The sequence below is a fragment of the Triturus cristatus genome, chromosome 6 (genome assembly GCF_964204655.1).
Source record: "Triturus cristatus chromosome 6, aTriCri1.1, whole genome shotgun sequence".
NCBI classification, from domain to species: domain Eukaryota; kingdom Metazoa; phylum Chordata; class Amphibia; order Caudata; family Salamandridae; genus Triturus; species Triturus cristatus.
This window is the reverse complement of record NC_140589.1, coordinates 1,095,908,421-1,095,926,157: the sequence shown is the minus strand read 5'-3', so window position 1 is coordinate 1,095,926,157 and position 17,737 is coordinate 1,095,908,421.

The following is a 17,737-nucleotide window of genomic DNA, read 5'->3' as shown; positions in this document are numbered from 1 at the left end:
AGTTAAGACCTTAACCAGTAGGCCAGAGTAAGAGTAAAGACCTTAACCATTAGGCCAGAGTATGAGTCTAAGACCTTAGCTATTAGGCCAGAGTAAGAGTTAAGACCTTAACCAGTAGGCCAGAGTAATAGTTAAGACCTTATCCATTAGGCCAGAGTACGAGTCTCAGACCTTAGCTATTAGGCCAGAGTAAGAGTTAAGACCTTAACCATTAGGCCAGAGTATGAGTCTAAGACCTTAGCTATTAGGCCAGAGTACGAGTTAAAACCTTAGCTATTAGGCCAGAGTAAGAGTTAAGAGCTTATCCATTAGGCCAGAGGATGAGTCTAAGACCCTATCTTTTTGGCCAGAGTAAGAGTTTAGACCTTAGCTATTAGGCCAGAGTAAGAGTTAAGACCTTAACCATTAGGCCAGAGTACAAGTCTAAGACCTTAGCTATTAGGCCAGAGTAAGAGTTAAGACCTTAGCTATTAGGCCAGAGTAAGAGTTAAGACCTTAACCAGTAGGCCTGAGTGAGAGTTAAGACCTTAACCTGTAGGCCAGAGTACGAGTCTAAGACCTTAGCTATTAGGCCAGAGTAAGAGTCTAAGACCTTAGCTATTAGGCCAGAGTAAGAGTTATGACCTTAACTGGTAGACCGTAGTAAGAGTTAAGACCTTAACCAGTAGGCCAGAGTAAGAGTTAAGACCTTAACCAGTAGGCCAGAGTAAGAGTTAAGACCTTAACCTGTAGGCCATAGTATGAGTGTAAGACCTTAGCTATTAGGCCAGAGTAAGAGTTAAGATCTTAACCATTAGGCCAGAGTACGAGTCTAAGACCTTAGCTATTAGGCCAGAGTAAGAGTTAAGACCATAACCAGTAGGCCAGAGTAAGAGTTAAGACCTTAACCAGTAGGCAAGAGTATAAGTCTAAGACCTTAGCTATTAGGCCAGAGTACGAGTCTAAGACCTTAGCTATTAGGCCAGAGTAAGAGTTAAGACCTTAACCACTAGGCCAGAGTAAGAGATAAGACCTTAACCATTAGGCAATAGTACGAGTCTAAGACCTTAGCTATTAGGCCAGAGTAAGAGTTAAGACCTTAGCTATTAGGCCAGAGTAAGAGTTAAGACCTTAACCATTAGGCCATAGTACGAGTCTAAGACCTTAGCTATTAGGCCAGAGTAAGAGTTAAGACCTTAGATATTAGCCCAGAGTAAGAGTTAAGACCTTAGCTATTAGGCCAGAGTACGAGTTAAGACCTTAACCAGTAGGCCAGAGTAAGAGTTAAGACCTTAACCATTAGGCCAGAGTACGAGTCTAAGACCTTAGCTATTAGGCCAGAGTAAGAGTTAAGACCTTAATCAGTAGGCCAGAGTAAGAGTTAAGCCCTTAACCATTAGGCCAGAGTACGAGTCTAAGACCTTAGCTATTAGGCCAGAGTAAGAGTTAAGACCTTAACCAGTAGGCCAGAGTGAGAGTTAAGACCTTAACCATTATGCCAGAGTACGAGTCTAAGACCTTAGCTATTAGGCCAGAGTAAGAGTTAATACCTTAACCATTAGGCCAGAGTACGAGTCTAAGACCTTAGCTATTAGGCCAGAGTAAGAGTTAAGACCTTAGCTATTAGGCCAGTGTAAGAGTTAAGACCTTAACCATTAGGCCACAGTACGAGTCTAAGAACTTAGCTATTCGGCCAGAGTAAGAGTTAAGACCTTAGCTATTAGGCCAGAGTAAGAGTTAAGACCTTAGCTATTAGGCCAGAGTAAGAGTTAAGACCTTAACCAGTAGGCCAGAGTAAGAGTTAAGACCTTAACCTGTAGGCCATAGTACGGGTCTAAGACCTTAGCTATTAGCCAGAGTAAGAGTTAAGACCTTAGCTATTAGGCCAGAGTAAGAGTTAAGACCTTAACCATTAGGCCAGATTATGAGTCTAAGACCTTTGCTTTTAGGCCAGAGTAAAAGTTAGGACCTTAGCTATTAGGCCAGAGTAAGAGTTAAGACCTTAACCAGTAGGCCAGAGTAAGAGTTAAGACCTTAAGCATTAGGCCAGAGTACGAGTCTAAGACCTTAGCTATTAGGCAAGAGTAAGAGTTAAGACCTTAACCAGTAGGTCAGAGTAAGAGTTAAGACCTTAACCATTAGGCCAAAGTACGAGTCTAAGACCTTAGCTATTAGACCAGAGTAAGAGTTAAGACCTTAGCTATTAGGCCAGAGTAAGAGTTAAGACCTTAGTTATTAGGCCAGAGTAAGAGTTAAGACCTTAACCAATAGGCCAGAGTAAGAGTTAAGAACTTAAGCATTAAGCCAGAGTATGAGTCTAAGACCTTAGCTATTAGGCCAGAGTAAGAGGTAAGACAATAACCAGTAGGCCAGAGTATGAGTCTAAGACCTTAGCTATTAGGCCAGAGTAAGAGTTAAGAACTTAACCAGTAGGCCGGAGTAAGAGTTAAGACCTTAAACTGTAGGCCAGAGTACGAGTCTAAGACCTTAGCTATTAGGCCAGAGTAAGAGTTAAGACCTTAACCATTAGGCCAGAGTACGAGTCTAAGACCATAGCTATTAGGCCAGAGTAAGAGTTAAGACCTTAGCTATTAGGCCAGGGTAAGAGATAAGACCTTAGCTATTAGGCCAGAGTAAGAGTTAAGACCTTAACCAGTAGGCCGGAGTAAGTGTTAAGACCTTAACCAGTAGGCCAGAGTAAGAGTTAAGACCTTAACCATTAGGCCAGGGTAAGAGATAAGACCTTAGCTATTAGGCCAGAGTAAGAGTTAAGACCTTAACCAGTAGGCCGGAGTAAGTGTTAAGACCTTAACCAGTAGGCCAGAGTAAGAGTTAAGACCTTAACCATTAGGCCAGAGTACGAGTATAAGACCTTAGCTATTATGCCAGAGTAAGAGTTAAGACCTTAAACTGGAGGCCAGAGTACGAGTCCAAGACCTTAGCTATTAGGCCAGAGTAAGAGTTAAGACCTTAGCTGTTCGGCCAGAGTAAGAGTTAAGACCTTAACCTGTAGGCCAGAGTACGGAGTCTAAGACCTTGGCTATTAGGCCAGAGTAAGATTTAAGACCTTACCCATTAGGCCAGAGTACGAGTCTAAGACCTTAGCTATTAGGCCAGAGTAAGAGTTAAGACCTTAGATATTAGGCCAGAGTAAGAGTTAAGACCTTAGTTATTAGGCCAGAGTAAGAGTTAAGACCTTAACCAGTAGGCCAGAGTAAGAGTTAAGACCTTAACCATTAGGCCAGAGTACGAGTCTAAGACCTTAGCTATTAGGCCAGAGTAAGAGTTAAGACCTTAGCTATTAGGCCAGAGTACGAGTCTAAGACCTTAGCTATTAGGCCAGAGTAAGAGTTAAGACCTTAACCAGTAGGCCAGAGTAAGAGTTAAGACCTTAACCATTAGGCCAGAGACGAGTCTAAGACCTTAGCTATTAGGCCAGAGTAAGAGTTAAGACCTTAGCTATTAGGCCAGAATACGAGTCTAAGACCTTAGCTATTAGGCCAGAGTATGAGTTAAGAACTTAACCAGTAGGCCAGAGTAAGAGTTAAGACCTTAACCAGTAGGCCAGAGTAAGAGTTAAGACCTTGGCTATTAGGCCAGAGTACGAGTCTAAGACCTTAGCTATTAGGCAAGAGTAAGAGTTAAGACCTTAATCATTAGGCCAGAGTACGAGTCTAAGACATTAGCTATTAGGCCAGAGTAAGAGTTAAGACCTTAACCATTAGGTCAGAGTACGAGTCTAAGACCTTAGCTATTAGGCCAGAGTAAGAGTTAAGACCTTAGCTATTAGGCCAGAGTAAGAGTTAAGACCTTAACCAGTAGGCCAGAGTAAGTGTTAAAACCTTAACCAGTAGGCCAGAGTAAGAGTTAAGACCTTAACCATTAGGCCAGAGTACGAGCATAAGACCTTAGCTATTAGGCCAGAGTAAGAGTTAAGACCTTAACCAGTAGGCCAGAGTAAGAGTTAAGACCTTAACCATTAGGCCAGAGTACGAGTCTAAGACCTTAGCTATTAGGCCAGAGTAAGAGTTAAGACCTTAACCTGTAGGCCATAGTACGAGTCCAAGACATTAGCTATTAGGCCAGAGTAAGGGTTAAGACCTTAGCTATTAGGCCAGAGTAAGAGTTAAGACCTTAAACATTATGCCAGAGTACGAGTCTAAGACTTTAGCTATTAGGCCAGAGTAAGAGTTAAGACCTTAGCTATTAGGCCAGAGTAAGAGTTAAGACCTTAACCTGTAGGCCAGAGTACGAGTCTAAGACCTTGGCTATTAGGCCAGAGTAAGATTTAAGACCTTACCCATTAGGCCAGAGTCCGAGTCTAAGACCTTAGCTATTAGGCCAGAGTAAGAGTTAAGACCTTAGCTATTAGACCAGAGTAAGAGTTAAGACCCTAGTTATTAGGCCAGAGTACGAGTCTAAGACCTTAGCTATTAGGCCAGAGTAAGAGTTAAGACCTTAACCAGTAGGCCAGAGTAAGAGTTAAGACCTTAACCAGTAGGCCAGAGTAAGACTTAAGACCTTGACCAGTAGGCCAGAGTACGAGTCTAAGACCTTAGCTATTAGGCCAGAGTACGAGTCTAAGACCTTAGCTATTAGGCCAGAGTAAAAGTTAAGACCTTAACCATTAGGCCAGAGTACGAGTCTAAGACCTTAGCTATTAGGCCAGAGTAAGAGTTAAGACCTTAACCAGTAGGCCAGAGTAAGAGTTAAGACCTCAACCAGTAGGCCAGAGTACGAGTCTAAGACCTTAGCTATTAGGACAGAGTAAGAGTTAAGACCTTAACCAGTAGGCCAGAGTAAGAGTTAAGACCTTAACCTGTAGGCCATAGTATGAGTCTAAGACCTTAGCTAATAGGCCAGAGTAAGAGTTAAGACCTTAGCTATTAGGCCAGAGTAAGAGTTAAGACCTTAACCATTAGGCCAGATTACGAGTCTAAGACCTTAGCTATTAGGCAGGAGTAAGAGTTAAGATCTTAGCTATTAGGCCAGAGTAAGAGTTAAGACATTAACCAGTAGGCCAGAGTAAGAGTTCAGACCTTAACCATTAGGCAAGAGTACGAGTCTAAGACCTTAGCTATAGGCCAGAGTAAGAGTTAAGTCCTTAACCAGTAGGCCAGAGTAAGAGTTAAGACCTTAACCATTAGGCCAGAGTACGAGTCTAAGACCTTAGCTATTAGGCCAGAGTAAGGGTTAAGACCTTAATCAGTAGGCCAGAGTACAAGTCTTAGACCTTAGTTATTAGGCCAGAGTAAGAGTTAAGACCTTAACCAGTAGCCCAGAGTAAGAGTTAAGACCTTAACCAGTCGGACAGAGTAAGAGTTAAGACCTTAACCTTTAGGCCATAGTACGAGTCTAAGACCTTAGCTATTAGGCCAGAGTAAGAGTTAAGACCTTAGCTATTAGGCCAGAGTAAGAGTTAAGACCTTAACAATTAGGCCAGATTACGAGTCTAAGACCTTTGCTATTAGGCCAGAGTAAGAGTTAAGACCTTAGCTATTAGGCCAGAGTAAGAGTTAAGACCTTAACCAGTAGGCAAGAGTAAGAGTTAAGACCTTAGCCATTAGGCCAGAGTACGAGTCTAAGACCTTAGCTATTAGGCCAGAGTAAGAGTTAAGACCTTAACCAGTAGGCCAGAGTAAGAGTTAAGACCTTAACCATTAGGCCAGAGTACGAGTCTGAGACCTTAGCTATTAGGCCAGAGTACGAGTTAAAACCTTAGCTATTAGGCCAGAGTAAGAGTTAAGACCTTAACCATTAGGCCAGAGGATGAGTCTAAGGCCCTAGCTTTTTGGCCAGAGTAAGAGTTAAGACCTTAGCTATTAGGCCAGAGTAAGAGTTAAGACCTTAACCATTAGGCCAGAGTACAAGCCTATGACCTTAGCTATTAGGCCAGAGTAAGAGTTAAGACCTTAGCTATTAGGCCAGAGTAAGAGAAAAGACCTTAACCAGTAGGCTAGAGTGAGAGTTAAGACCTTAACCTGTAGGCCAGAGTACGAGTCTAAGACCTTAGCTATTAGGCCAGAGAAAGTGTTAAGACCTTAACCAGTAGGCCAGAGTAAGAGTTAAGACCTTAACCAGTAGGCCAGAGTAAGTGTTAAGACCTTAACCATTAGGCCAGAGTACGAGTCTAAGACCTTAGCTATCAGGCCAGAGTAAGAGTTAAGACCTTAACCAGTAGGCCAGAGTAAGAGTTAAGACCTTAACCATTAGGCCAGAGTACGAGCCTAAGACCTTAGCTATTAGGCCAGAGTAAGAGTTAAGACCTTAGCTATTAGGCCAGAGTAAGAGTTAAGACCTTAACCAGTAGGCCAGAGTAAGAGTAAAGACCTTAACCTGTAGGCCATAGTACGAGTCTAAGACCTTAGCCATTAGGCCCGAGTAAGAGTTAAGACCTTAGCTATTAGGCCAGAGTAAGAGTTAAGACCTTATTTATTAGGCCAGACTAAGAGTTAAGACCTTAACCAATAGGCCAGAGTATGAGTTAAGACCTTAACCATTATGCCATAGTACGAGTCTAAGACCTTAGCTATTAGGCCAGAGTAAGAGTTAAGACCTTAACCAGTAGGCCAGAGTAAGAGTTAAGACCTTAACCATTAGGCCAGAGTACGAGTCTAAGACCTTAGCTATTAGGCCAGAGTAAGAGTTAAGACCTTAGCTATTAGGCCAGAGTAAGAGTTCAGACCTTAGTTATTGGGCCAGAGTAAGATTTAAGACCTTAGTTATTAGGCCAGAGTAAGAGTTAAGACCGTAACCAGTAGGCCAGAGTAAGAGTTAAGACGTTAACCATTAGGCCAGAGTACGAGTCTAAGACCTTAGCTATTAGGCCATAGTAAGAGTTAAGACCTTAACCAGTAGGCCAGAGAAAGAGTTAAGAGCTTAACCATTAGGCCAGAGTACGAGTTTAAGACCTTAGCTATTAGGCCAGAGTAAGTGTTAAGACCTTAGCTATTAGGCCAGAGTAAGAGTTAAGACCTTAACCACTAGGCCAGAGTAAGAGATAAGACCTTAACCATTAGGCTATAGTACGAGTCTAAGACCTTAGCTATTAGGCCAGAGTAAGAGTTAAGACCTTAGCTATTAGGCCAGAGTAAGAGTTAAGACCTTAACCATTAGGCCATAGTACGAGTCTAAGACCTTAGCTATTAGGCCAGAGTAAGAGTTAAGACCTTAGATATTAGCCCAGAGTAAGAGTTAAGACCTTAGCTATTAGGCCAGAGTACGAGTTAAGACCTTAACCAGTAGGCCAGAGTAAGAGTTAAGACCTTAACCATTAGGCCAGAGTACGAGTCTAAGACCTTAGCTATTAGGCCAGAGTAAGAGTTAAGACCTTAATCAGTAGGCCAGAGTAAGAGTTAAGCCCTTAACCATTAGGCCAGAGTACGAGTCTAAGACCTTAGCTATTAGGCCAGAGTAAGAGTTAAGACCTTAACCAGTAGGCCAGAGTGAGAGTTAAGACCTTAACCATTATGCCAGAGTACGAGTCTAAGACCTTAGCTATTAGGCCAGAGTAAGCGTTAATACCTTAACCATTAGGCAAGAGTACGAGTCTAAGACCTTAGCTATTAGGCCAGAGTAAGAGTTAAGACCTTAGCTATTAGGCCAGTGTAAGAGTTAACACCTTAACCATTAGGCCAGAGTAAGAGTTAAGACCTTAACCATTAGGCCAGAGTACAAGTCTAAGACCTTAGCTATTAGGCCAGAGTAAGAGTTAAGACCTTAGCTATTAGGCCAGAGTAAGAGTTAAGACCTTAACCAGTAGGCCTGAGTGAGAGTTAAGACCTTAACCTGTAGGCCAGAGTACGAGTCTAAGACCTTAGCTATTAGGCCAGAGTAAGAGTCTAAGACCTTAGCTATTAGGCCAGAGTAAGAGTTATGACCTTAACTGGTAGACCATAGTAAGAGTTAAGACCTTAACCAGTAGGCCAGAGTAAGAGTTAAGACCTTAACCTGTAGGCCATAGTATGAGTGTAAGACCTTAGCTATTAGGCCAGAGTAAGAGTTAAGATCTTAACCATTAGGCCAGAGTACGAGTCTAAGACCTTAGCTATTAGGCCAGAGTAAGAGTTAAGACCATAACCAGTAGGCCAGAGTAAGAGTTAAGACCTTAACCAGTAGGCAAGAGTATGAGTCTAAGACCTTAGCTATTAGGCCAGAGTACGAGTCTAAGACCTTAGCTATTAGGCCAGAGTAAGAGTTAAGACCTTAACCACTAGGCCAGAGTAAGAGTTAAGACCTTAACCATTAGGCCAGAGTACGAGTCTAAGACCTTAGCTATCAGGCCAGAGTAAGAGTTAAGACCTTAACCAGTAGGCCAGAGTAAGAGTTAAGACCTTAACCATTAGGCCAGAGTACGAGCCTAAGACCTTAGCTATTAGGCCAGAGTAAGAGTTAAGACCTTAGCTATTAGGCCAAGGTAAGAGTTAAGACCTTAACCAGTAGGCCAGAGTAAGAGTAAAGACCTTAACCTGTAGGCAATAGTACGAGTCTAAGACCTTAGCCATTAGGCCCGAGTAAGAGTTAAGACCTTAGCTATTAGGCCAGAGTAAGAGTTAAGACCTTATTTATTAGGCCAGACTAAGAGTTAAGACCTTAACCAGTAGGCCAGAGTAAGAGTTAAGACCTTAACCATTAGGCCAGAGTATGAGTCTAAGACCTTAGCTATTAGGCCAGAGTAAGAGTTAAGACCTTAGCTATTAGGCCAGAGTAAGAGTTCAGACCTTAGTTATTAGGCCAGAGTAAGATTTAAGACCTTAGTTATTAGGCCAGAGTAAGAGTTAAGACCTTAACCAGTAGGCCAGAGTAAGAGTTAAGACATTAACCATTAGGCCAGAGTACGAGTCTAAGACCTTAGCTATTAGGCCATAGTAAGAGTTAAGACCTTAACCAGTAGGCCAGAGAAAGAGTTAAGAGCTTAACCATTAGGCCAGAGTACGAGTTTAAGACCTTAGCTATTAGGCCAGAGTAAGTGTTAAGACCTTAGCTATTAGGCCAGAGTAAGAGTTAAGACCTTAACCACTAGGCCAGAGTAAGAGATAAGACCTTAACCATTAGGCTATAGTACGAGTCTAAGACCTTAGCTATTAGGCCAGAGTAAGAGTTAAGACCTTAGCTATTAGGCCAGAGTAAGAGTTAAGACCTTAACCATTAGGCCATAGTACGAGTCTAAGACCTTAGCTATTAGGCCAGAGTAAGAGTTAAGACCTTAGATATTAGCCCAGAGTAAGAGTTAAGACCTTAGCTATTAGGCCAGAGTACGAGTTAAGACCTTAACCAGTAGGCCAGAGTAAGAGTTAAGACCTTAACCATTAGGCCAGAGTACGAGTCTAAGACCTTAGCTATTAGGCCAGAGTAAGAGTTAAGACCTTAATCAGTAGGCCAGAGTAAGAGTTAAGCCCTTAACCATTAGGCCAGAGTACGAGTCTAAGACCTTAGCTATTAGGCCAGAGTAAGAGTTAAGACCTTAACCAGTAGGCCAGAGTGAGAGTTAAGACCTTAACCATTATGCCAGAGTACGAGTCTAAGACCTTAGCTATTAGGCCAGAGTAAGCGTTAATACCTTAACCATTCGGCCAGAGTACGAGTCTAAGACCTTAGCTATTAGGCCAGAGTAAGAGTTAAGACCTTAGCTATTAGGCCAGTGTAAGAGTTAAGACCTTAACCATTAGGCCACAGTACGAGTCTAAGACCTTAGCTATTCGGCCAGAGTAAGAGTTAAGACCTTAACCAGTAGGCCAGAGTAAGAGTTAAGACCTTAACCATTAGGCCAGAGTACAAGTCTAAGACCTTAGCTATTAGGCCAGAGTAAGAGTTAAGACCTTAGCTATTAGGCCAGAGTAAGAGTTAAGACCTTAACCAGTAGGCCTGAGTGAGATTTAAGACCTTAACCTGTAGGCCAGAGTACGAGTCTAAGACCTTAGCTATTAGGCCAGAGTAAGAGTCTAAGACCTTAACCAGTAGGCCAGAGTAAGAGTTAAGACCTTAACCTGTAGGCCATGGTATGAGTGTAAGACCTTAGCTATTAGGCCAGAGTAAGAGTTAAGATCTTAACCATTAGGCCAGAGTACGAGTCTAAGACCTTAGCTATTAGGCCAGAGTAAGAGTTAAGACCATAACCAGTAGGCCAGAGTAAGAGTTAAGACCTTAACCAGTAGGCAAGAGTATGAGTCTAAGACCTTAGCTATTAGGCCAGAGTATGAGTCTAAGACCTTAGCTATTAGGCCAGGGTAAGAGTTAAGACCTTAACCACTAGGCCAGAGTAAGAGATAAGACCTTAACCATTAGGCTATAGTACGAGTCTAAGACCTTAGCTATTAGGCCAGAGTAAGAGTTAAGACCTTAGCTATCAGGCCAGAGTAAGAGTTAAGACCTTAACCAGTAGGCCAGAGTAAGAGTTAAGACCTTAACCATTAGGCCAGAGTACGAGCCTAAGACCTTAGCTATTAGGCCAGAGTAAGAGTTAAGACCTTAGCTATTAGGCCAGAGTAAGAGTTAAGACCTTAACCAGTAGGCCAGAGTAAGAGTAAAGACCTTAACCTGTAGGCCATAGTACGAGTCTAAGACCTTAGCCATTAGGCCCGAGTTAGAGTTAAGACCTTAGCTATTAGGCCAGAGTAAGAGTTAAGACCTTATTTATTAGGCCAGACTAAGAGTTAAGACCTTAACCAATAGGCCAGAGTAAGAGTTAAGACCTTAACCATTATGCCAGAGTACGAGTCTAAGACCTTAGCTATTAGGCCAGAGTAAGAGTTAAGACCTTAGCTATTAGGCCAGAGTAAGAGTTCAGACCTTAGTTATTAGGCCAGAGTAAGATTTAAGACCTTAGTTATTAGGCCAGAGTAAGAGTTAAGACCTTAACCAGTAGGCCAGAGTAAGAGTTAAGACGTTAACCATTAGGCCAGAGTACGAGTCTAAGACCTTAGCTATTAGGCCATAGAAAGAGTTAAGACCTTAACCAGTAGGCCAGAGAAAGAGTTAAGAGCTTAACCATTAGGCCAGAGTACGAGTTTAAGACCTTAGCTATTAGGCCAGAGTAAGTGTTAAGACCTTAGCTATTAGGCCAGAGTAAGAGTTAAGACCTTAACCACTAGGCCAGAGTAAGAGATAAGACCTTAACCATTAGGCTATAGTACGAGTCTACAACCTTAGCTATTAGGCCAGAGTAAGAGTTAAGACCTTAGCTATTAGGCCAGAGTAAGAGTTAAGACCTTAACCATTAGGCCATAGTACGAGTCTAAGACCTTAGCTATTAGGCCAGAGTAAGAGTTAAGACCTTAGATATTAGCCCAGAGTAAGAGTTAAGACCTTAGCTATTAGGCCAGAGTACGAGTTAAGACCTTAACCAGTAGGCCAGAGTAAGAGTTAAGACCTTAACCATTAGGCCAGAGTACGAGTCTAAGACCTTAGCTATTAGGCCAGAGTAAGAGTTAAGACCTTAATCAGTAGGCCAGAGTAAGAGTTAAGCCCTTAACCATTAGGCCAGAGTACGAGTCTAAGACCTTAGCTATTAGGCCAGAGTAAGAGTTAAGACCTTAACCAGTAGGCCAGAGTGAGAGTTAAGACCTTAACCATTATGCCAGAGTACGAGTCTAGGACCTTAGCTATTAGGCCAGAGTAAGCGTTAATACCTTAACCATTAGGCCAGAGTATGAGTCTAAGACCTTAGCTATTAGGCCAGAGTAAGAGTTAAGACCTTAGCTATTAGGCCAGTGTAAGAGTTAAGACCTTAACCATTATGCCACAGTACGAGTCTAAGACCTTAGCTATTCAACCAGAGTAAGAGTTAAGACCTTAACCAGTAGGCCAGAGTAAGAGATAAGACCTTAACCATTAGGCCAGAGTACAAGTCTAAGACCTTAGCTATTAGGCCAGAGTAAGAGTTAAGACCTTAGCTATTAGGCCAGAGTAAGAGTTAAGACCTTAACCAGTAGGCCTGAGTGAGAGTTAAGACCTTAACCTGTAGGCCAGAGTACGAGTCTAAGACCTTAGCTATTAGGCCAGAGTAAGAGTCTAAGACCTTAGCTATTAGGCCAGAGTAAGAGTTATGACCTTAACTGGTAGACCATAGTAAGAGTTAAGACCTTAACCAGTAGGCCAGAGTAAGAGTTAAGACCTTAACCTGTAGGCCATAGTATGAGTGTAAGACCTTAGCTATTAGGCCAGAGTAAGAGTTAAGATCTTAACCATTAGGCCAGAGTACGAGTCTAAGACCTTAGCTATTAGGCCAGAGTAAGAGTTAAGACCATAACCAGTAGGCCAGAGTAAGAGTTAAGACCTTAACCAGTAGGCAAGAGTATGAGTCTAAGACCTTAGCTATTAGGCCAGAGTACGAGTCTAAGACCTTAGCTATTAGGCCAGAGTAAGAGTTAAGACCTTAACCACTAGGCCAGAGTAAGAGATAAGACCTTAACCATTAGGCTATAGTACGAGTCTAAGACCTTAGCTATTAGGCCAGAGCAAGAGTTAAGACCTTAGCTATTAGGCCAGAGTAAGAGTTAAGACCTTAACCATTAGGCCATAGTACGAGTCTAAGACCTTAGCTATTAGGCCAGAGTAAGAGTTAAGACCTTAGATATTAGCCCAGAGTAAGAGTTAAGACCTTAGCTATTAGGCCAGAGTACGAGTTAAGACCTTAACCAGTAGGCCAGAGTAAGAGTTAAGACCTTAACCATTAGGCCAGAGTACGAGTCTAAGACCTTAGCTATTAGGCCAGAGTAAGAGTTAAGACCTTAATCAGTAGGCCAGAGTAAGAGTTAAGCCCTTAACCATTAGGCCAGAGTACGAGTCTAAGACCTTAGCTATTAGGCCAGAGTAAGAGTTAAGACCTTAACCAGTAGGCCAGAGTGAGAGTTAAGACCTTAACCATTATGCCAGAGTACGAGTCTAAGACCTTAGCTATTAGGCCAGAGTAAGAGTTAATACCTTAACCATTAGGCCAGAGTACGAGTCTAAGACCTTAGCTATTAGGCCAGAGTAAGAGTTAAGACCTTAGCTATTAGGCCAGTGTAAGAGTTAAGACCTTAACCATTAGGCCACAGTACGAGTCTAAGAACTTAGCTATTCGGCCAGAGTAAGAGTTAAGACCTTAGCTATTAGGCCAGAGTAAGAGTTAAGACCTTAGCTATTAGGCCAGAGTAAGAGTTAAGACCTTAACCAGTAGGCCAGAGTAAGAGTTAAGACCTTAACCTGTAGGCCATAGTACGGGTCTAAGACCTTAGCTATTAGCCAGAGTAAGAGTTAAGACCTTAGCTATTAGGCCAGAGTAATAATAATAATAATAATAATAAAACATTTTTAGAGCGCATGGCTGCACAGATGTGTATCCCCGCGCTGATTGCTGAAATATCTCATCCGCGACTACCGAGCGGAAAAGGGCCAGAGTTATTGAGGGAAGAGGTGAGTTTTCAAGTTCGCTCTGAAAAGGGTTTCAGAGGGTTCCATTCTTAAATGAGTCGGCAGGGCGTTCCAGAGTTTCACTCCTAAAAAACTGAAGGAGCGGCCCCCGATTTTGGCTTTATGAACGCGGGGTAATTTCAGAAGGGACATTCCTGAAGACCTCAGATGACGAGTGGGGCGGTGAATAGTCATGAGGCTTCTAAGGTATGAGGGGCCCTTATTGTGGGCTATCCTGTGAATATAGCAGAGACTCTTAAATTTAATTCTTTCCTTAACGGGGAGCCAGTGCAATTTGGACAGTGCGGTCTTGGCCGAGGTTCTTTTGGGAAGGCCTAGTACCACCCGGGCGGCTGCATTTTGAACACATTGCAGCTGGTGAAGGAGTTTTTGGTTAATGCCCAGAAGAAGGGCATTCCCATAGTCCAGGTGCGGTGTGACAAGGGCGTGTACAATGGATTTCCTGGCTGTGGTGGGTATAAGGTCAATGATTTTTCTGAGAATTCTTAGTTGTCCGATGCATTTGCCGATGGTCTTGTGGACTTGGGATTTACCTGAAAGATCCGAGTCGATCATAATCCCGAGGTTTTTGACTTTCTCAACCGGTTGAGGACAGTCGCCAAGCGATGTGGGCCACCATGCTTGAGACCAAGGGGAGGTGTTGTTCCCAATCACAAGCACCTCAGTTTTGTCACCATTTAGCCGGAGACAATTACTGTCCATCCACCTAGCAACCGCCGTCATACACTCCGAGAAGTTTGCGGCATACTTGTCAGTGTCCGGAGTGAGCTTGAACATGAGCTGCGTATCGTCGGCGTAGCTGACAGTGCCCAAGCCGAAGTTCTCTATAATTTGAGCCAGGGGTTCCAGTAAGAGTAAGAGTTAAGACCTTAACCATTAGGCCAGATTACGAGTCTAAGACCTTTGCTATTAGGCCAGAGTAAAAGTTAAGACCTTAGCTATTAGGCCAGAGTAAGAGTTAAGACCTTAACCAGTAGGCCAGAGTAAGAGTTAAGACCTTAAGCATTAGGCCAGAGTACGAGTCTAAGACCTTAGCTATTAGGCAAGAGTAAGAGTTAAGACCTTAACCAGTAGGTCAGAGTAAGAGTTAAGACCTTAACCATTAGGCCAAAGTACGAGTCTAAGACCTTAGCTATTAGACCAGAGTAAGAGTTAAGACCTTAGCTATTAGGCCAGAGTAAGAGTTAAGACCTTAGCTATTAGGCCAGAGTAAGAGTTAAGACCTTAGTTATTAGGCCAGAGTAAGAGTTAAGACCTTAACCAATAGGCCAGAGTAAGAGTTAAGAACTTAAGCATTAGGCCAGAGTACGAGTCTAAGACCTTAGCTATTAGGCCAGAGTAAGAGGTAAGACAATAACCAGTAGGCCAGAGTATGAGTCTAAGACCTTAGCTATTAGGCCAGAGTAAGAGTTAAGAACTTAACCAGTAGGCCGGAGTAAGAGTTAAGACCTTAAACTATAGTCCAGAGTACGAGTCTAAGACCTTAGCTATTAGGCCAGAGTAAGAGTTAAGACCTTAACCATTAGGCCAGAGTACGAGTCTAAGACCATAGCTATTAGGCCAGAGTAAGAGTTAAGACCTTAGCTATTAGGCCAGGGTAAGAGATAAGACCTTAGCTATTAGGCCAGAGTAAGAGTTAAGACCTTAACCAGTAGGCCGGAGTAAGTGTTAAGACCTTAACCAGTAGGCCAGAGTAAGAGTTAAGACCTTAACCATTATGCCAGGGTAAGAGATAAGACCTTAGCTATTAGGCCAGAGTAAGAGTTAAGACCTTAACCAGTAGGCCGGAGTAAGTGTTAAGACCTTAACCAGTAGGCCAGAGTAAGAGTTAAGACCTTAACCATTAGGCCAGAGTACGAGTATAAGACCTTAGCTATTAGGCCATTGTAAGAGTTAAGACCTTAAACTGGAGGCCAGAGTACGAGTCCAAGACCTTAGCTATTAGGCCAGAGTAAGAGTTAAGACCTTGGCTATTAGGCCAGAGTAAGATTTAAGACCTTACCCATTAGGCCAGAGTACGAGTCTAAGACCTTAGCTATTAGGCCAGAGTAAGAGTTAAGACCTTAGTTATTAGGCCAGAGTAAGAGTTAAGACCTTAACCAGTAGGCCAGAGTAAGAGTCAAGACCTTAACCATTAGGCCAGAGTACGAGTCTAAGACCTTAGCTATTAGGCCAGAGTAAGAGTTAAGACCTTAGCTATTAGGCCAGAGTACGAGTCTAAGACCTTAGCTATTAGGCCAGAGTAAGAGTTAAGACATTAACCAGTAGGCCAGAGTAAGAATTAAGACCTTAACCATTAGGCCAGAGACGAGTCTAAGACCTTAGCTATTAGGCCAGAGTAAGAGTTAAGACCTTAGCTATTAGGGCAGAATACGAGTCTAAGATCTTAGCTATTAGGCCAGAGTATGAGTTAAGACCTTAACCAGTAGGCCAGAGTAAGAGTTAAGACCTTAACCGGTAGGCCAGAGTAAGAGTTAAGACCTTGGCTATTAGGCCAGAGTACGAGTCTAAGACCTTAGCTATTAGGCAAGAGTAAGAGTTAAGACCTTAATCATTAGGCCAGAGTACGAGTCTAAGACGTTAGCTATTAGGCCAGAGTAAGAGTTAAGACCTTAGCTATTAGGCCAGAGTAAGAGTTAAGACCTTAACCAGTAGGCCGGAGTAAGTGTTAAGACCTTAACCAGTAGGCCAGAGTAAGAGTTAAGACCTTAAACATTAGGCCAGAGTACGAGCATAATACCTTAGCTATTAGGCCAGAGTAAGAGTTAAGACCTTAACCAGTAGGCCAGAGTAAGAGTTAAGACCTTAACCATTAGGCCAGAGTACGAGTCTAAGACCTTAGCTATTAGGCCAGAGTAAGAGTTAAGACCTTAACCTGTAGGCCATAGTACGAGTCCAAGACATTAGCTATTAGGCCAGAGTAAGGGTTAAGACCTTAGCTATTAGGCCAGAGTAAGAGTTAAGACCTTAAACATTATGCCAGAGTACGAGTCTAAGACCTTAGCTATTAGGCCAGAGTAAGAGTTAAGACCTTAGCTATTAGGCCAGAGTAAGAGTTAAGACCTTAACCTGTAGGCCAGAGTACGAGTCTAAGACCTTGGCTATTAGGCCAGAGTAAGATTTAAGACCTTACCCATTAGGCCAGAGTCCGAGTCTAAGACCTTAGCTAATAGCCCATAGTAAGAGTTAAGACCTTAGCTATTAGACCAGAGTAAGAGTTAAGACCTTAGTTATTAGGCCAGAGTACGAGTCTAAGACCTTAGCTATTAGGCCAGAGTAAGAGTTAAGACCTTAACCAGTAGGCCAGAGTAAGAGCTAAGACCTTAACCAGTAGGCCAGAGTAAGACTTAAGACCTTGACCAGTAGGCCAGAGTACGAGTCTAAGACCTTAGCTATTAGGCCAGAGTACGAGTCTAAGACCTTAGCTATTAGGCCAGAGTAAGAGTTAAGACCTTAACCATTAGGCCAGAGTACGAGTCTAAGACCTTAGCTATTAGGCCAGAGTAAGAGTTAAGACCTTAACCAGTAGGCCAGAGTAAGAGTTAAGACCTTAACCAGTAGGCCAGAGTAAGAGTTAAGACCTTAATCTGTAGGCCATAGTATGAGTCTTAGACCTTAGCTAATAGGCCAGAGTAAGAGTTAAGACCTTAGCTATTAGGCCAGAGTAAGAGTTAAGACCTTAACCATTAGGCCAGATTACGAGTCTAAGACCTTAGCTATTAGGCAGGAGTAAGAGTTAAGATCTTAGCTATTAGGCCAGAGTAAGAGTTAAGACATTAACCAGTAGGCCAGAGTAAGAATTAAGACCTTAACCATTAGGCAAGAGTACGAGTCTAAGACCTTAGCTATAGGCCAGAGTAAGAGTTAAGTCCTTAACCAGTAGGCCAGAGTAAGAGTTAAGACCTTAACCATTAGGCCAGAGTACGAGTCTAAGACCTTAGCTATTAGGCCAGAGTAAGGGTTAAGACCTTAATCAGTAGGCCAGAGTACGAGTCTTAGACCTTAGTTATTAGGCCAGAGTAAGAGTTAAGACCTTAACCAGTAGCCCAGAGTATGAGTTAAGACCTTAACCAGTCGGACAGAGTAAGAGTTAAGACCTTAACCTGTAGGCCATAGTACGAGTCTAAGACCTTAGCTATTAGGCCAGAGTAAGAGTTAAGACCTTAGCTATTAGGCCAGAGTAAGAGTTAAGACCTTAACAATTAGGCCAGATTACGAGTCTAAGACCTTTGCTATTAGGCCAGAGTAAGAGTTAAGACCTTAGCTATTAGGCCAGAGTAAGAGTTAAGACCTTAACCAGTAGGCAAGAGTAAGAGTTAAGACCTTAGCCATTAGGCCAGAGTAT